At 42.4% G+C, this 21128-nt stretch overlaps 1 protein-coding gene across 7 annotated transcripts in view; it reads left to right on the top strand.

Annotated features, from left to right (window-relative positions):
- The window catches only part of dennd2b (DENN domain containing 2B), a 546808-nt gene that overhangs the window by 288473 nt on the left and 237207 nt on the right, over positions 1-21128 (top strand). The gene's annotated exons all lie outside the window — the stretch shown is intronic.

The raw sequence follows: 21128 nt of genomic DNA on the forward strand, positions 1-21128 counted from the left end.
TGTTTCTGGGGAGTACTTTAACATGCGCCCTGGAAAAATTTTAAACTTTTACATTTAAATTGAGGCATTCTGATTAACTTCAACAACTTCTGCGTTCGCGATTGTTTGTTTTTATTGATTTAAATTAAAAGAAATCAAAATGACACAGATTTTGAACTTATCAAACCAGCCATTACTTACTCAGTAGGAACCTCAGCCATTAGATTTATACACTGAAATGCTATCACCCCAGTTCAGCGGCATTCTACTTCCTCTTGACCCTGTTCAGAGACATTGGCCTGGATATTAACAGGACCGCTTATGTAGCTGGGGGGTTGGGGGTGAAGTTTTGGAGTTTTAAATCCACTGTGTGTGCCTCTTGGTTCTGACAGGTTCATGCCAGATAATGGTTCCCCATTTGGAAGCCAGCCTGATCGACAGGCTAGGCTTTCATTTGGGTGGACAGCACGCAGGAGCAGGCTGAAGGACTAGGAAGGTCCCAATTACAATTCTGGGAGGGGTTCCAACCTCTAATCCCAGGGGGAGGAGTGTCCGATCCCTGATCTGGGAGAAGGTCCAATCCCCAATCCTTGGGGGTTCATCCTGAGAGGTCCAATCCATAACCATGGAGCGCATTCTGATCCATTCCACTGATGGGGAGTCCAATTTTGGGGATCCCCAACCCCAGTGTATATGTGATGCCCAACTCCAGGTTGGGTAATTAGTAACGGGTTGAAAGGTTAGGGGGAGAGGGCGGGAAATTGGAGTTGAGGCCGAAATGAGATCGGCCATGACTGTATTGAATGGCGGGACAGGCTCAAGGGGCTGAATTGCCTACTCCTGCTCCTAGTTCTTATGTTCTTATGTGCCAGGATGCCCATTCCTGATCATTTTGAAGGGAAATGTGGATTATGGGAGAGGAAAGGGTCAGGGCCAAATTTGACGTTACCAAGTATTAACTACTGTTTCTCAAGGCCCAAGCTCCTACATGAAAATTTGCCATTGGGCGAGATCCTGAAGTACAGCCAGTGCCCATAATGTTATATTTCAAGAAGGTGATTGCTAAAAAAGTAAAATTAATCAAAATGCTTACAATAGGAATGTTTCTTTACCACCTTGTTCTGCAAAGGCCTGTACATTGCATACTTTTGAGATCAGTAGCATTCCAGAGAAGAACACAAACAAAATTTCATTGTAAAAACAAAGAGCCTTTCTGCTCCCCTATAGCTTCAGTCAGGGTCAAATTCCTTTCTAAAATTATGTGGAAATAGGGAGCTAGTAAATATTTGTCTTTGGAAAAAAATCTATTCAAGACATCCTTAAAATGCATTAATAATAAAACAACTGATATTTATTGCTCAACACAATTGCACCTTAAGTTTACTGTCAGTACTTTATCACTGCCTTTATTCTTTTTCCACATTGTGGAATGTGCATTTTTATTGTTGGGCAGCTGCAGTCTAAATAAGTTCATAATATTAAAAGTCCTTACAGAATGATTCAGTACATTTTCCACCTCCACTGTTTCTTTCAGTACTGGTGCTATAATATCACTCAGACTTGGCACTAGATGATAATCAAGGAATCTGTTCAATGGGGAATACCCCTCCAGATTTGCGACTCAGACAAGTTGTTGGAGTCAAGAGTATGGGGAGCTTTATCCTGCGTCTATGATGTAATTAACCTAGAATCTGATGCTAAGGGTGTCTGCGGTGGTGAAGTGCTCCACTTTAGAATGTTAGCATTGCTTACCTTGATAAGTTCAAAGCATCACCTAAAAGAATGGTTTTAATGAAATTTTCTTTATCCCTAGTACAGTATCGATATTGGTGATTGGTGCTAAAATGTCACTTGGCCATTCTTCCTAAAGGTGTTGCTGTGTAGTAAAACTCTTTTACCCATACCAACAATACCAGACAATTCAATTGTCTGTGCGGCACTCTGTGTTAAACTAAGGAAGACAGCCCAAAGAATTTTCAGTTACAATTCCTTGACTGGATGGGCTGAGATAGGCCATTGAGCCAGTGTGATAATAAGGCCATAACAAATTGACCAAGGTCCCTGCTCCTGTTTATTAAACACTGACCTTTTCTGGGAAATATGTTTGTGGACTTGGGAGAGGTTAGAATGTGATGCTGTTCACTCTTATAGCCTGGTGACATTGATTGTCAAGAGGTTTGCCCTCCATGGAGCCTTCTCTGAGGCAGCACTTCAGTCATCCTCATAACCTGTTGAAGGGATTGATAGACTGCTGTGACACCCTGCAAGCCCCTTTAAGCACTGGTATCTGCACCCATATTGCAGAAGCCTGAGCCTGCATGCTGGCAAGCTGGGCTTGCATGGCAACAAATGGAGATTGCATGACTTCAGCCTGAGATTCCATGACTTCAGTCTGAGATTTCACTGTAGCACTCAGGCAACTGCCAAACATCTTTCTGAATGGCACAAGTGTAGGGTTGAAGAGAGGGAAGGGAGGAAAGCAAAAGGCCCATGCTTATACCGTCGGCAGCTTGTATATCAGAAGATGTGAGAAGAATGTGTCAATGGTTTCAGCCTACCGCTGGCCACAGCCTCAGTCAAGGCCACGCCAATGATGGCAAGCACCGTCTCCTCCATCAGGGTAAGGACATGCAGCCGTGTGACCCCCACTGGTTATGTCAGGGGTTCCCAAACTGGGGTCACAGAGGTCACATTAGGAGTTGTGAGCTCTCCCTCCTCAAGGCAGCAATGGCGATGATGGAGAGGAGACTATGCAGTCTGGAGCTGCTGGCAGGATATCCCTGGACCTACTGGTTCAATGCATTTAAAGAGCAAGGGTGGAAAGTGAGCCCAAAGCACTAGTGATCAATTTGTTGGAGGTGGTCATTGCCTGGCACTTGTGTGATGTGACTGTTGCTTGCCACTTATCAGCTCAGGCTGGAATGTTGTCCAGGTCTTGCTGAATGAGGGCACGGATGACTTCAGTAACTGAGGAGTTACAAATGGGACAGAACCTTGCGCAATCATCAGGGAACATCCCCACTTCTGACCTTATGATGGAGGAAAGACCATTGATGAAGCAGCTGAAGATGGCCGGGCCCATGACACTACCCTGAGGAATTCCTGCAGCAATGTCCCAGGACAGAGATGATTGGCCTCCAACAATCACAACCATCTACCTTTGTGCTAGGTATGACTCCAACCAGTGGAGCGTTTCCCCCTGATTTCCACTGACTTCAATTTTACTTGGGCTCCTTGATGCCATACTTGGTCAAATGTTGCCTTGATGTCAAGGACAGTACTCTCAAGTTACCTCTTGAATTCAGCTCTTTTACTCATATTTGGACTGAAGCTATAATGTGGTGTGAAGAATAGCCCTGATGGAACCTAAACTGAGCATCAATGAGAAGATTATTGCTGAGTATATGCCATTTGATAACACTGTCGATGACACCTCCCATCGCTTTACTGATGAGTTTAGATTGATGGGGTGGTAATTGGACAGATTGGATTTGTCCCACTTTTTGTGAATAGGACACACTTGGGCATATTTCCACAATGTCAGGTAGATAGCTAGGGGCACGGCAAGTACTGGAGCACAAATTCTCAGCACTACAGTCGGGCTCTTATCAGAGCCATGAGCCTTTGCTGTGGCCAGTGTGCTCAGTGTGATATGTTGAGGAATGAATCAAATTGTATGCAGACTGGCTTCTATGATGCTTGGAACCTCAGGGAGAGACCAAGATAGATCATCCATTCGGCACTCCTGGCTGAAGATGGTTGCAAATGCTGCAATATTGTCTTTCACACTGAAGTGCTGGGCTCTGTCTTCATTGAGGGTGGGGATTTCCTGGAGCATCCTTCTCCTGTTAGCTCATCACCAGCTGGTATAATGTCCAATTCAGGATACCAATCTGTAGGAAGAACTTTTGGCTTTTGAAAGGGTATAGGAGAGACTTACTAGAATGGCTCCAGTGATGAGCAATTACAAATGAATAGACAGGAGAAGCAAGGGTTGTTCTCCTCACAGCAAAGAATGTTAAGAGGAGATTTGATAAATATTTAAAATCATGAGTAAATAAGATGAACAATTGCCAGTGACTGAAGACAGATGACATATGTTAAGGGGATTAGCAAAAGAACCATAAGCGACGTGAGAGAAAGCTTTGTAATAGGTTAGGATTTGCATTGCATTGCCTGACAGGGTGGTGGAAACAGATTCAATAGTAGCCTTCAAAAGAAAATTGGATAAATTCCTGAAGGAGAAAAAATTACACAGATATGGGGAAAGATAGGGTGAGCGAGACAAACCGAGAGGAAACCACAGTCTAGTCTACCAGTCTACTGCATTCGCTGCTCCCAATGCGGTTTCCTCTACATTGGAGAGACCAAACGCAGACTGGGTGACCGCTTTGCGGAACACCTTCGGTCTGTCCGCAAGCATGACCCAGACCTTCCTGTCGCTTGCCATTTCAATACTCCACCCTGCTCTCATGCCCACATGTCCGTCCTTGGCCTGCTGCATTGTTCCAGTGAAGCTCAACACAAACTGGAGGAACAGCACCTCATCTTCCGACTAGGCACTTTACAGCCTTCTGGACTGAATATTGAGTTCAACAATTTTAGATCATGAACTCTCTCCTCCATCCCCACCCCCTTTCCGATCCCCCTTTTTTTTCAATAATTTGTATAGATTTTTCTTTTCCCACCTATTTCCATTATTTTTAAATGTATTTCCATCCATTGTTTTATCTCTACCTTTTAGCCTATTTCGATCCCTTCCCCCCACCCAACCCCCACTAGGGCTATCTGTACCTTGCTCATCCTGCTTTCTACCCTTAATGTCACCTATTAGCACATTCCTTAGATAATATCACCACCTTCAACACCTCTTTGTCCTTTTGTCTATGACATCTTTTGGCTATCTCCACCTATCACTGGCCCTCTATCCAGCTTTACTTGTCCCACCCCCTCTTAAACCAGCTTATATTTCACCTCTTTTCTATTTTTCCTTAGTTCTGATGAAGAGTCATACGGACTCGAAACGTTAACTGTGTTCCTCTCCGCAGATGCTGAGTTTTTCCAGGTATTTTTATTTTTGTTTCACAGCCACCTGGTGTCATGGGCATTCGCTGACACTATTTAAATCACCTTCCCCTGACCCATACTTTGGTAAGGTCTGCATTAGGATTCACAGGCAGGCACAGCCCAACACTTATCCTGGGGTCTTTGGCACAGTGATTTTTGGGGCAACATGCAATAGGGATATAAAACATACTGATTCGAATAATATAAGACTTCTAACATCATACGATGGTTTACAATTAAGGCATCTAACAATAAAAGTGCACATTCCTTATTGTGAAAAAAATTAGAAATGCAGTGGCAAGTCCTGACATTTTAACTGAGGGATATAACCTATGTTGATCCACATAGAACTTATTGCTTATTAGTGGTGAATTAAGAGGCAGCTTTGTGCTTTGGGTTCATGCTCATTAGAAAATTGTTTGAGATTGCCCAAATACATTTAACAGGGAAGCTTTACAACTTGTGAAAGCTTTGCTTTCCCGTCAGACTAAATTAGCTTCCAGAGATAGGGTGGAATAATGTGCTAAGCCAATGTGCCAACATCACGCTATTTCTTATCAGAACTGTCCAGTTCCGATCACTGTTGAGAAATGATTTACATTACCCACACATCCATTCTTTTGCCATGGGGTCCTGGAACCTTAACACTGTTTCCAGAATCTCCTACATGATAACTTAATCCTGAGACAATCCCAAAGCATGCAACATAGCATAATATACTACCCACTTCCTGTTAGAGTGGAAAAAGAATCTGAAATATCTTTCATGCAGTTGATAATCAGCCAAGATAGTGCTTTTTGTGCACAATTCCCACCCTGTTGTCCCCATGAGACCTCAAGTATTCATTAACCCATAAAGATGGTGCAAACACTGTTTTCCAGGTCGAATTTCCATAAGCAAGTCTTTAATAATAATCTTTAGCATTTAAATCCATCAATCACATTCTCTCAGGGGTAAGGGAAGGAGCATCTGTGCTCAAAGGGAGGTGGATCGTAGATACAGTTACAGTGCTTCAGTACTGATTCTTAGATCTGCATTCCCTTCTAATGTTTTTTGTGCTTTGTAGTACACAATCGACAAATTTACCTTTTTGTTTTTACTCCTGCCTTACGTCTAATAAACTGTAATTCTTTTCACCCTTACAAAATCTACCACCCGGTTAAACTGGAATGATATACCCAGTTGAAGTTGGTTTAAACACATAAGGCTTCTAGTTTTTGTACAATTTGGCAAGACATTCTCCAATAAAATATCTGGAGTGCAAAAGTTCAACAATTGTCATAATTTAGCTCTTCCATCCCTCATTTGGTTACTTCCATGTCATATACCTGATGTTATGACCAGATGAGGAGGGGTGAACTGGCTCCCGCTATTCAATCTCCTCGGGTGGTCACAACAAAGGCTTAAGTTTCTTTTTCACGGGGATATGCCTTTTCCAAATCAGGAAGTATTTGACTATTTAAGCTGTGAGCAATAAGAAGCCAATCAAAAAAAGATTCCTTGAGTCAAAGAATGGGCAAATTTATTAACCCCTAAACCCGAGAAAAAGAATAAAAACACAACATCAAGGAGTTGGCCCTCATGCAATCATTTAGGCGTATGCACATGCACTTGTACGCACACACACGCACATCAGAAATAAGAGGAACGAGAGTCCAATAAAAACAAAGGTAATAGAATATGCGATTAAGTGTCTGTTGATTGTCCATGAGCCGTAGATTTTAAATGCTGTGGCCCATTTAGGTTAGCTGATTTCTTGGGTGTGGTCAGATGTAGAAGATGTAATAATTATTATGAGATCTTGTTTCACTGGTAGGTTTCTGATAGAGTTGGCTTTTTGAACTGGGTAACACATATTTCCAAAGAGGGAGAGAGGGCAGCTGTCAGCCTGTTGCCTCTGCTGAAGACTTTCTTGACACCACCTAATGGTCACTTACAATCTCTCTCTAGTGGCTGGCAGATCTTGCCTTGAAATATTTTTCCCATTGTGTATTTCCAAGAGATTTTGGATGTGTCTGTCTGTGGGAACCATTGGTTCATTGTCCAGTACTTTGCATTTTTAATGCCTCTTCCTTAGACAGTTACGACTTTCAGTGGGTGTCTGGATTATAGGAAATGTTTCTCTCTTCACACTCCCCTGAGGGTGATTTGTTTGTTTCTCAACTTCACCTTGGGACGTGGCCTTGCATTTTTAAGCAGTTCAAATTGCAAAATTTCCAGTCAGTTGAAAGTTGAAAAATCATATTTTCAAAAGTAAAGGCAGCTGGGGAATAGCTGATCAAGGAGACATGCAGGCGATCAGCTCTAAAGCCTGTGACCAAGGCTGGTCTGTAAATGACCAAATCAAGTTGAGTGAGATTGGCTTGGGATGGCATTGTAGAATTTTCCTTCTTTCTTCATGGAAGAAGCCTAGCCAGTACTCAATGCTAATCTCTCTTGTCCCAGGTGAGACCAAACACTCGACATGTGGGAATGTATATGCAAACCCAAGTCTACCATTTTGTGGCAAAACAAATTAGTACTTCTCAGTACCATGGCCGAATGACCTTTAGAAATGTCATGGTAATAAGCAAACTAAATCAAATTTAATGTTGGTATAAACTAGGTTGAAAACATGTGCATTTTTCTCTCTAGCTGAGGGTAACTTCAAAAAATACCTTCAGAAAAGTGTAAGAATTGTCTGTGCATTAATTCTCACTCATTACTTAGATGGTTAAGGGATTACTCAGAATCATTTACTTGTTCAGAAAATATTGTGAATTCCTGTGCTATCGCACAGCATAACCCATTGTCCATTCATCACATTCTAACCGTGGTGAGTATAGATGTCTCTCATAAAGATGGACAGAGATAGAGTACTAGAGAGAAGGAAAGTGGATGCCTCATGAGTCATTGATTGAATTAAACTTTTTAAAAAATATGTAGACAGCAACAATTGGTGTGAACATCGCACCTGCTTCAACAGAAATTAGTACTATGTTGAATAAAGGGCAGAATTTTCCAGTTGGAGTGCGGGGGCGGGCCCGACACGCCGACATGTACAATGATGCGCGATGATGTCGGGTGTGCGTCCCAACGTCATTGCGCGCCATCATGATATTTCGTTTGGTGGGTGTGCGCCGGAGTCGGCTGCATGCCCGCCGAAATGTAAACAGCCTATTAAGGCCATTAAGAAATTAACCAAGCCACTTCTGAATGCAGCCCGTCCAATCTTAAGGTTGGCAGGCAGGTGGAAAGCCCAAGCGGCCTTCGCGTTTTTCGGGAAACCTCATCCACGAGCGGGATGAGGTTTCCTGAAGCTTTTATTACATAAATAAATAAATTTCCACAAATATAAAAACATGTCCCCACTCATGTGACACAGTCACATGAGGGGACATGTTTAAATAAATTTTTTAATAATTTCTTTCATTATTTTAATATTCATTCAATTTCCCTGAGGCACAAAGATTGCAGCGCTCTTTCACACTGGCCCTGACTCTCCCTCCTCCCCCTGCCCGCACAGGTATGGCTGAGTGCTACTGGCTGCGTATTACACTGGGCCGGCCTTAATTGGCCCGCCCATGTAAAATGGCGGCGCACAGCCAATTGCGGGCAGCGATCCTCTCTGCTCCCGCCCCCGCCCAGCCCACCCGCCATAGGAAAAATCCTGGCCAAAGTTACTTAATGACTCTATTGAAAGGAGAGGTTCATAGAATGACTGTACATAGAATGACTGTACTTCATAGATTGAAGAATACATGTGAGAAAAGGCCTTATAGGAAAACATCTTAACCAGCCTGACATTTACAAGACGCAGTAATTGCACTTTCAGTAAGGGTAATATTGCCCTACAAAGGGGTTTCAGTGGTGCATAGCTTAATGGCCCCAAAAATCTACAGGCCATTGATATCAGTCTGGTGATGTGCCCATCCTGAAACTCCACCACTGAGCCTACCAAAGTTCACAATATCAGCGAGAGGTGTCTTTTTTTCGCCACCATTGGCGGGTGCAGATGTCAGTTGAGGTACATTTTAGCCTCTGTTGCACAAAACAAGATATAGTTGCTTGCAGCATCTTCCTTCAAAAGGGGGCTAGATAAAAAATTATGAAAAACAATTGTCTACAATACTTGAAAACCCAGGTTGTGATCCCAGCTGTTTCAACCAAATGCTGACCCTGAGGAAGGCCCGAGTCACAGGAACTTTAATGTTTGAACTTGTTGGGTCTCCTTCATATTGTTGGCAATGTTTGGGGAGCAGCTCTGCCCCCAACATGCAATCTGTGTAATTGGAGCTCTACATGTATGTACAAGAATGCATACATAGAGCTTTACCTTGTCTGTCCGCAGAGTGACACCCCAACATTTGGCCTCATTGGAAACTTCTGGTTAAAATCACAGAATAGTGACAGCACAGAAAGAGGCTATTTGGCCTTTTGTGTCTGCATCAGCTCTCCATACAGCAATTTACCTAGTGCCATTCTTTTCTTTAATATTTATTCATTGGATGTGGGCATCACTGCCTAGGCCAGCATTTATTGCCCATCCTCTTGTTCAGAGGGCATTTAAGAGTCAACCACATTGCTGTGGGCCTAGAGTCACACATAGGCTAGACCAGACAAAGACTGCAGATTTCCTTCCCTAAAGCACATTGGTGAGTTTTACAACAACTGGACTTTTAATTCCGGATTTTTTTTTATTGAATTCAGATTTCATCATCTGATATGGTGGGAATTGAACCCAGGTCCACAGAGCATTATCCCTGGTTTCTAGAATACTAGTCCAGGGACAATATCACGATGTCACCACCTCCCCACCTGCCTTCTCCTTGTAGCCCTGTACATACTTCCTTTTCAGGTAACAATCCAATTCCCTCTTGAATGCCTTTATTGAACGTGCCTCCACTGTACTCTCAAGTAGTACATTCCCATTATTAACCTCTTGCTGCATTAAAAAGTTGCTCCTCATGTCTTCATTGCTTCTTTTGCGAATTACTTCAAATCTATGCCTTCTCCTTCTCGATCCTTTCACGAATGGGAACAACTTTTCCCTATCTATTCTGTCCAGACCCCTCATGATTCTGAACTCCTCTATCAAATCTCCTCCCAATCTTCTCTTCCCAAAGAAAGTAGTTCCAAATTCTGCAATCTGTCCACATAATTGAAGTTCCTTATCCCGGGAACCATCCTTGTGAATCTTTTCTGCACTCTCTATAATGCCTTCACATCTTTCCTAAAATGTGGCACCCAGAACTCAAAGGGGAGATGGTGGTGTAGTAGTAATGTCACTGCACTAGTAGTGCAGAGACCCAAGCTCATACTCTGGGACTTGGGTTTAAATCCCACTATGGCAGCTGGTGGAGTTTAAATTCAGTTAATAAAATGTGGAATTACTCATAGTGACCATGCAACCTTTGTTCACTAATTCCTTCAGGGAAGGAAATCTGCCATCCTTCCTGGTCCAGCCAATGTGTTATTCCAGATCCTATGCAAGCCATTAGAGGGCATCAAGGATAATTAGAGATGGGCAACAAATGCTGGCCTTGCCAACAATGCCTACAACGCATGAAAGAATAAAGAAAAGAACTGAGTGCAGTACTCCAGTTGCAGCCAAACCAGTGTTTTATACACGTTTAACATAACGTAAGAAATAGGAGCAGGAGTAGGCCATTCAGCCCCTCAAGCCTGCCCTGCCATTCAATGAGATCATGGCTGATCTGCCCCAAGCCTCAACTCCTCTTTCATGCCAGCTCCTCATAACCCTCAACTGCCCTAAATTTCAAAAATCTATCTACCACCCTTTTAAATACTTTCAGTGATATAGCATCCACAACTCTCTGGGATAGAGAATTCCAGACATTCACTACCCTCTGAGAGAAGAAATTCTTTCACCTCTCAGTTTTAAATGAGTGTCTCCTTGTTCTGTAACTATGTCCCCCAGTTCGAGATTGCCCCACTATCGGAAACATCTTCTCAACATCTACCCTGTCAAGCCCCCTCAGAACCTTGTACGTTTCAGTACCATCACCCCTCATTCTTCTAAACTTTTAGAAATGCTGAAAGAAAATGGGAGAAAAACAATTCCTTTTTCAGCTCCATAACATTTTTCTCTTTGCTTTTGTACTCCTAGGATACCGTATGCTTTATTAGTCCCAGCAGCACCAGGATCAAGTAGTGCCCAGTGCTGGTTCTACAAGCGGAAAAGAATTGTCATGGATGCTGGACTAAGTCCAGGGATTTGTCTGCGAGTGCGGTGGGGGAGGGGGAGGGACGGAGCAATGGAGGGGCCATTGACACCGGAGGGAGGCTTAAAGGGGAGGTACAGCCTTGAGATGGGGTGCCTCCAATGGGCAAAGAGTGCCCACCAGCAACCCATGCAGTGAAAGCTGACAGGCTGCCTGCCCGCCTTGCTTTTGCCCGCCCTTGCTGCAAGCATTATAGCGGCGGAGGTGGAATGATGCCCTTTAGTGCCTCAATAAGTTTAAGGATGTGCGTTATGCTTTATGCTTTATCCACCCACCCTAATATGGGAAACAGGTTGAGGGTGGGCGGGAAAGCAGCAGGCAGGCCACCCATTTTATTTTGTGAACTCCCTGCCTTCAAATACACTGACGGGAGGGCAGGGGTGTGCAAAATTCGCTCCATATCCTTTTGAAGTTCTATGCTATCCTCCTGACAGGAAAGGAAGACTTGCTCAAATATTTCTGAGATTAACTGTTCTTTTGCTTTTACTTTCATTTTGCAGCAATGATTTCTTCACATGTTGTCCCATTTAGATTGGCCCAGTCGAGATCAAAAACTCACCATGTGAGAAATTCAATCAAATGCCATTCATTCAAGGGCCCAGGGTAGTGGGACAGCATTTCACTGTGACTGTCCCTCACACCCCTGCCTCAGTATGAATAGGCTATTCCAAAGGGTGCTTTGACTTGAATAAAGCCACATGTCCTCAACTAAAGATTATCCGAGGAATGCTTCCATCTAAACCTTTTACTGCAGTGCTTGTAGCTGCGTTTCAGGTACACTTCAATTTCTAATTCACTGGGTTTCAGTGATCCTGCCTGAATTATGTTTGAAACCATAAACTGGGCCAGAAAGAAGGTACATTAAACAGGCCACTGGGGTTTCTGATTTAGGCCAGCTGTGTTTTTTTTCTCATTTAACACAAATTATGGTCAACTCAATGGTTGACTACATTCACATATTATGACAATTTAGAAGGCCAAAATCAAGTTTGTGTTGATGACATCCTATTTGGAGATGTCTTTGATGTTAGTGACTTACTTCTTCCCCTTCAAGTTTGGTATCAGCCTTTTGAAGCGGAAATAGCTGAGTGTCGACATATCCAAGAGCCCTTCAATATAGTCTTTGATTGCGTTGTGTATTCTATGGGGATCACTGGGATGGCAACCGGGACTGAAGTACTGACAGCTACATTAGTCTGGCATATTGTGCAGTTTGTTATTTCTGGCTTCATGTTATAAGATTCAAATAGAGTAGAGCTTTAACCTGCTTTTCTGCAGTGCTGGGTGCACAGCCCAATTTGAATAACATGACAGGTTACTGAAACAGGTTTTATATATTTTACTGAGGAAATAACATTATTAAAGGAAGCTGTAGGGCTGCTTCAGGCTGAGGACTATTCCTCGAAGGACAAAGTTTACAACAGAAGGTCTTCCAGGTTAGTGTAAATAAATAAATGAAGAACGACTGCCTCAGGTAACACCATCTTGATGATATTAAAAATCATCACACTCAAACAGGAAGTAGTCGGAGAAATTCAGTAAAATACTGACTTATGACACCTGTCAGCAACTGTACCAATTCATCACTTGACCACGCTTGGAGATTATTAATAACGTTTTGTTCTATTCCTTAATTGTGCTTAATGTACATACCCTAATGATGTGACCACTTCAAATTTTCAAGTTCCCACTTAAATACTATGGTATTGTTTTAATCGGTTTAGTTTCAGTTTGACTCCAGTTTTAACTGTGGGCCAGTTTTGGGCGGGTGAACAGTGACATTGCTGCTTAAAGATTAGACACTTTTTTAGCTACCAGACCTCATTTAAACCACCGCTAGATTTTGGATGGAGAAGCAGCAGAACCAGGGGGGCAGCCCCCAGTATCAAGTAAATGGTGGAATCAGCTACTGGGCCTGCTCCTGCTCCTCCTGATCCCACAGGAAAGTAAAAACTTTTTGGGCTATCTCTGGCTGCAATCTTTTTCTGGATCGGATTTAATGGGAAACTCACTGCTGCTTCCCATCAAGCTGCCTTGTAAAAACTGCAGCTGGCTTTTGATGATTTATTGGACGTACCTTAGGCCACAAAAAGCAATTAGATGCCTTCAAACTATGTTGCTTAAGGTCTATCTGGAACATCAACTAGCAGGCCAAAATTCCTAACACAAAGTTTTTGTAAGGTTCTGCACACCTGGCATCGAGAGCATTCTCATCAGAGCATAACTTCACTGGGTCAGCCAGCGCAGACCAAAGACGATATTCTACAGCCAGCTGAGCATGGGGACCCGCACCATAGGATGTCCCAAACTCCGAAACAAAGACATTCTGAAAGCCAATCTCAGAGCCTGTAAGTTGGACTGTACTGCATGTGTTAAAAAACAACCCTGGACAAATCCAACTCAAGAAGTTTCTGTCATTAAGCAATCTCAGTATTTGAGGAAAATAGAGTCAGGTCCCTACAGAACAAGTGAGCACAGCACAAAGCCAGTACCTTCATCCGCCTCTCAAACAGTGACTTCATATGTAATATTTTTAATCAGATCTGCAAATCAAGATTTGGCTTAATATTCTGTATGAGATAACACCAAGCTAGATGGTGAACAATTGCTGTCCTTGCTGAACACTCATCCGTTGAAGTGATAGGAGAATCCATCATTGGACCCAACATGCATATGTTAAAAAGGACCTCACTGACTTTGAGCCAGTGTCTTTGTCCTGAATATAACAGATGGGTGCAAGTAATTACATTGAAAGTGGTGATATTGGTTTGCATTATAAGCTGTAGTTATATCTAACATTGCCTCATTCGTACTGGAAAAAACAAAAACCTAAGTGCATGATTGTCTGTCTGTCAAGGGATATGAGTGTCAAAAGGACAAATTGTATTTTCAATGGGGGTTAGGGGGCATGACCTCCTTGAAAACTTTTTTTCACATTTAAATAGTTAATTTTAAGCATTTATGATCTTAAAAGAAAGAAAAAAAGTGACGTTTTAACAGGTCAACCAGACCACCATTTCCCAAGGACCTATCTCAATCAGCATTCTCTCAGTTTCAATCCTTCACTCAGTAACTCACTGATCTTGATTTTGTGAAATGTTGTAACATTGATGATAGCAAGTCAGCAGGCTATATTACAACGTGTTATGATGTGGCAAGTGATGTATGCCAGGCGGACCAAATCTACAAGGGAAACTTGGCCACGCTATCACAACAGTTTTGCAATTTGTATTTATTATGAGAAGATTTGTGCACTGAATTCAGAAGTAATGAGTCCGCTAACACCTTTAGAGATTTAAAAAAAGCTGAATTAAAACATTTATTAACAAAAGAAAAGATTTCAAGCACATGCATAAGATTACAGTTACTTAATACTATAACAAATCCCAAAATTCCTAATTAACCTGACTCCCATTTACACACACCCCTTTTAAGGCAACAGTCCAAAATAGATTTTAAATTTAAGTAGCAAGCCAACAAGTTTACCACAGCACCCACTTGACAGTGGAATTTCAAAGGCTTTCCTCCACCTTTGGTTACTGGATACAGCAGGCTTTTGCTGAAGTGGCCGGAGGCTTCCCCAAGGCTGTTTTACACGGTTCTCTTAGATCTTACATGGCCCCCTAAATTAGCCTTCCATTCTCATTATAAATGTTTCACTCTCTTTAATCTGTAAATTCCATTGTTCTATATGTGTTTGGGAATTTACTTTTCCCATAATATAAAAATCCTTCACGTTGCCAATATGGTCAGTAGCTTTGGGGAAAAATAAACACACTGCCTGTCCTTGCTTATCTTGTTATTTGTAAACATCCTATCATCCTTTTGAAGTTCAAACAACCCCTTCGCTTATCTAAGAATGCAAATTTCCTTAACACCCTACATGCTAAGACCTCATCCAGGTTTACTCATTAGCATTTCAAATGCTTTTTATCCCTAACTTCTTTGGATAATTTCAAGCTTACAGTCTATCTGACTCTAATTCAGTTAAATCACACAGACAGAACTATCTAAACTCACACCCATAAACCTACTTTGCAATAAACCATAATAATATAATGAAAAACTATGTTATTTTCATGACAAACCTCTCCTGACTTTTATTTCCATTGCCTTTGTTAAAAATGTTCAGTACAGCTCCTGGGTTAAACGTGTTGAAGGCGTTCAGTGCAGTTCCTGGGTTAAACATGTTGAATGTGTTCAGTACAGTTCCTGGGTTAAATGTGTTGAAGGCATTCAGTGGAGCCCCAAGTTAAGTGTGTTGAAGGTGTTCAGTGGAGCCCCAGGTTAAGTGCATTTAAGGCATTCAGTGGAGCCCCAGGTTAAGTGTGTTGAAGGCGTTCAGTGGAGCCCCAGGTTAAGTGTGTTGAAGGACTTCAGTCTAATTCCTGTGTTAAACATGTTGGAAGTATTCAGGACAGTTCCTTGGTTAAAGATGCTGCAAATGTCCTGTTTAGCCCCTGGATTAAAGAAATAAGAGAAACAAAGCAAATATGAGAAGCTATTGGCAGACTAACATAAAAGGGAACCCAAAATTCTTCTATAGGCATATAAATAATAAGATTGTTAAATGGAGAGGTAGGGCTGTTATGGATCAAAAAATAGATTTATGGATGGAGACAGGGGGCATGGCTGAAGTAATAAATTAATATTATGTCTTTACCAAGGAAGATGATACTGCCAAAATCATTGTGAAATAGGAAATAGTTGAGACACTGGATGGGCTAAAATTGATAAAGCAAAGTTATTTGAAACGCTGGCTGTAGTTAACAGTTGATAAGTCACCAGGGCCAAATCAAATGCATCTGAGGATGCTACGTGAAGTAAAGGTGGAAATTGCAGAGTCACAGACCACACTATTTCAACCCTCCAGTGGCAGCATGGATATGGGTGGTACCAGAGGACTGGAGAATTGTAAATCTTTATCGCCTTGTTCAACATAAGGTGTAAGGATAAACTCAGCAACTAAAGGGCAGTCAATTTAACCTCGGTGGCGGAAAAGATTTTAGAAACAATAATTCAGAACAAAATTAACTGTCGCTTGGACAAGTGTGAATGAATTCAGAAAAGTCAGCATGGATTTAAGGACAAATTATGTTTAGCTAACTCGATTGAGTTTTTTGATGAGGCAACAGAGAGGGTTGACAAGGGTAATGTGGTCCATATGGACTTCTAAAAGGTGTTTGATAAAATACCACATAGCAGGGTTGTTAGAAAAGTTTAAGCCCATGGAATAAAAGAACAGTGTCAGTATGAACAAAATTGGCTGAATGACAGAAATAGAAAGTCATGGTGAATGGTTGTTTTTCAGACTGCGTGAAGGTATATAATAGGGATCCTCAGGGATCGGCATTAGGATCCCTGCTTTTCTTGATCTATATTAATGACTTGTGGATGACACAATACTTGGAAGTATTGTGAACTGTGAGGAGCATATTGATAGACCTCAAGAGGACATATACAGGCGGATAGAAAGGATGGACATGGGACAGATGAAATTTAAAGCAGAGGTGTGCATTTTGGGAGGGAGAACAAAGAGAGGCAGCATAAAATAAAGAATACATTTCTAAAGGGATGCAGGAGCAGAGGGGCCGGGTTTAATGCATATAAACCATTGAAGGTGGCAGGGCAGGTTGAGAAAGCAGTGAATAAGGCATATATATAAGGCACCTGGGCTGGTGAGTGAGCATCAGCCATTGTCATGTTAATTAGCAGACCACTCTTGCAAACTTTGGTTAAGTTCCTGGTGTGACTCCTGGATGGGTGCATCCCAGCACTAATGTTTGGATGTAATTCCTTTTTCAGGGTAAATATCTATGGCAGTGGTGCATTGGGTTAGCACATTGTTATCTCATTTGGGTTTGAATCTAGCCCAGACCAATGGGCTGAAAGTTAGTCTTCTCTCTATCAGAAGTAAGGGAATCAGTTGGGTTAAATTTGCTTATTGCCTAATGGGTATAAGGCTGCAGCACAGGCTTCTTTACAATTCAGCACCGTACCTGGAATTTAGCCAATTTACTGGCTGCTATCTGGGCTACTGTCCTATTAAGGACATCTGTCCGCCCCCCCAAAAGCTGCCAGCCCATTAGAGGGACAGCAACTCAATGGTGTCAATTGCTGGGGCTGCACCTGAAGGATAAGGGCACATCGATGACATGTCAGGCAGACCTCTGTGAGGAAGGGGGGTTGTCACTGAGGACAGGTGGCACCTTTGTTATTTGAGTTCTTTGGAGTTCTTTGAAGGAGTCACATGTGCTGTGGACAAAGGGGAACTGGTGGATGTACTGTACTTAGATTTCTAGAAGGAATTTGATAACGTGCCACATCTAAAGTTATTGTGGAAAATGAAAGCTCATGGTGTAGGGATAACATATTGGCATGGACAGAAGATTGTCTGGCTAACAGGAAACAGAGAGTTGGCGTAAATGGGCCTTTTTCTGGTTGGCAGGATGTAATGAGCGGTCTGCCACAGGGATCAGTGCTGAGGCCTCAACTTTTTACAATTTGGATAAATGACTTGGATGAAGGGACAGAGGGTATAGTTGCTAAATTTGCGGATGGCACAAAGATAAGTAGGAAAGCAAGTTTTGAAGAGGTCATAAGGAGGCTACAAAGGGACATGGACAGGTTAAGTGAGTGGGCAAGGATCTGGCAGATGGAATATAATGTGGGGAAAATGTGAAACTGTCCATTTTGGCAGGAAGAATAAAAAGAAGCATATTATCTAAATAGAGAGAGATTACAGAACTCTGAGATGCAGAGGGATCCGGGTGTCCTGGTGCATGAATCACAAAAGGCTAGTATGCAGCTCAGCAAGTAATTAGGAAAGCTATTAGAATGTTATTGTTTATTGTGAGGGGAATTGAATATAAAAGTAGGGAGGTTATGCTTCAACTATGCTAGGCGCTGGTGAGACCACATCTGGAGTACTCTGTACAGTATTGGTCTCCTTATTTAAGGAAGGATGTTACTGCATTAAAAGCAGTTCAGAGAGGGTTTACTAGACTAATACCTGGAATGGGCGAGTTGTCTCATGAGGAAAGGTTGGACAGTCTAGGCTTGTATCCACTAGAGTTTAGAAGAGTAAGAGGCAACTTGAAGGGTCTGACAGGGTGGATTTGGAGAGGATGTTTCCTCTTAACGAAGAATGTAGAACTAGAGGTCACCGTTTAAAAATAAGGGGTCACTCATTTAAAACAGAGATGAGGAGAATTTCTTTCTCTCAGAGGGTTGTGAGTCTTTGGAATCTCTTCCTCAAAAGGCAATGGAAGCAGAGTCTTTGAATATTTTTAAGGCAGAGCTAGATAGATTCTTGATTAACAAGCGGGTGAAAAGTTACTGGGAGTAGGCAGGAATGTGGAGTAAGGTTACAATCGGATCAGCCATGATCTTATTGAATGGCAAAGCAGGCTTGAGGGGCCGAGTGGCCTACCCCTGCTCCTAATTTGTATGTTCGTTTGTATGTTGCCGCCAGGTTCTTCCATGGGCGAAAGAGTGCCCAAAGAGGAAGTACCCTGGCAGGAGCCTGCTGAGAGGCTACAGCTTTTACCTGGCATTCCCCTGCATGGTGGTGGGCCCTACTGAGGGAAAAAAAAGCCCCACAAATTGGGGAAGAGGCACTTCATTGACCACTTAAATAGCTTAATTGAGCTTCAGGCAGGCAGCTGACCTGCTCCCTCTTCTGCCACTGGCATAAATCAGCATGGCAGCAGGAAGACGTCGGACACCCCACCCAACACCTTCCCATGTCATTTTGCCAGCCTTCCCGCATCCAAGTCCATCCCCAAATTACTGGTAAAATCCAGCCCTGTGTGTCACAAATCTGCCAGATTACCTCAGAAAGGTCACATATTGACTGATGTTGGATTTCCAAATGCTGACTAGATTAAGAATTATTGGGCAGTGTATTGGAAGTGATGTCTAACGAAGGTTTCAGCAATGGTTCAGTTTGAGGCGATCCTGCCTCTAAGTCAGAAGGTGCATAGTTCCACTCCAGGACGTGAGCAGATAAATCAAAGCTGACACTCCACTATAGTACTGAGGACATGCTACATTGTCGATGTTGCCATCTTTTGGGTGAGATGTTAACTCAAGGCCCTGTCTGCCTTCTAAGATGGACAATGCAGCGGCACTATTTGAAAAAGAACCAGGGAGTTCTCCTTGGTGTTCTGACCAATGCACAGTGGCAGCAGTGTATACTATATACAAGATACAAGATACATTGCAGCAGCTCACTTGCAAGTTGCCTCCAAACCACGCACCATCCTGACTTGGAACTATATCTCCGTTCCTTCACTGTCGCTGGGTCAAAATCCTGGAACTCTCTTTCAAGCAGCACTGTGGGTGTAGCTACACCACATAGACTGCAGCGGTCGATGAAGGCAGCTCGCCACCACCTTCTCAAGGGCAATTAGGGATTGGCAACAAATGCTGGTCTAGCTAGCGATGCCCACATTCCATGAAAGAATAATAGAAAAATTGGCTGCTGCATTTCTTAAATCACAATGACAACACTTCAAAAGCACTTCATTGGCAGTAAGGCACTTTGAACGTCCAGAGTTTGTGATTTTTCATTTCTTAGCTTAGAATCTATTGAGGTTGGAAAATACAGAAACATTTAATTCCCCACTCAACTTGATAAATACAATAATTCATTGATATAACATATATTACAAACATAAAAATAAACATCTACAAGATTTGAACATGCATGAACATTTCCCTTTATCACAAATTATTTTAAAATACCATTATTATCTTACTTGTTGGGGTTGGAACAGGGACAGGACAAGGCACCTGTGAACCCTGTAGTTGCAGTGAGCCCACAGTTCAAGGGGAGTGGGGTTGGAGGTGGAGCGGGGGGGCTGATTCTGAGCTATATGAGTAGAATAGAATAGTCAAATTTATGTTGCTAATTAATTCTGATTATTGATGGTTGGGCTTACCCTCATTCAGGGTTGGATCAAGTTCTCTAGGTTGGAGGCTAGAGAAAAAGAACAGGGTTATTAAAGTGTTGGAATTGAAGAGGAACGCATTACTCCCAAAAACGAGCAAGTCTAGGTTGGGTGGGATATTACAATGTTAAAAAATCCCAACGCCTAACCTATCCCGCCGATTTTCAGGTTTAAGGGATGAGGGGCCAGCAACCGGCCTGTTCCCGGGTGACAATAAATATTATAATGAAGCTATGTGCCTGAGATTTAAATTTATTTTAAATTTAACCCTGGTTTGCCAGGTTTCTCAGGCCTTGGGAATCTCAGCAACGAAAGGGAAGCGAGGACTACCGGTTCCAGAAAGGTATAAGCGTCGTTCCACTTAACTGCTAGACCCAGTTTACCTGCTTCCACCTCTCTCCTATTCCCCCTCTGCAATTGGACACCAGCCTCTGAGCCATGTCTCCCATCTCCCCACCTCAGTCTTTCCAATCCCTCCGTCCCTCCCAACTCTCTGCTTCCCAGCTATGGCTTGGAAATGAAAACATAAAAATTAAATTCAGGCCATATAGTGTGTAAATATTATCGGTGGGGATGAAAGGATCTTTGATGTAATGAGAGACAAAAACACAGTTGTAGAAGGAGAAATAGATAGAAAGAATCAAGAGAAAACAGAATCCCCAAAATTGGAGTCAAAATTGAATTACAGAGATGGGGCTTAGGGTAGTCAGGTCTGGGATCTTCATATTCCTGCTTATAACTTTTTTGGAAGAACTAGGGATGAATGAAAAGTGGAATGAGATAGAATCCTACACTAATACTATCACTGTGCTAGAATGTAGGAAGTCCCAGGAATCACATTAAGCTAATAGAGTTAAGAAGAAGGAAGGGAAATAATAAAATTTGGATGTGTTGTACAGAAGAA

Source organism: Cetorhinus maximus, chromosome 9 (assembly GCF_964194155.1).
Source record: "Cetorhinus maximus chromosome 9, sCetMax3.hap1.1, whole genome shotgun sequence".
NCBI lineage: Eukaryota > Metazoa > Chordata > Chondrichthyes > Lamniformes > Cetorhinidae > Cetorhinus > Cetorhinus maximus.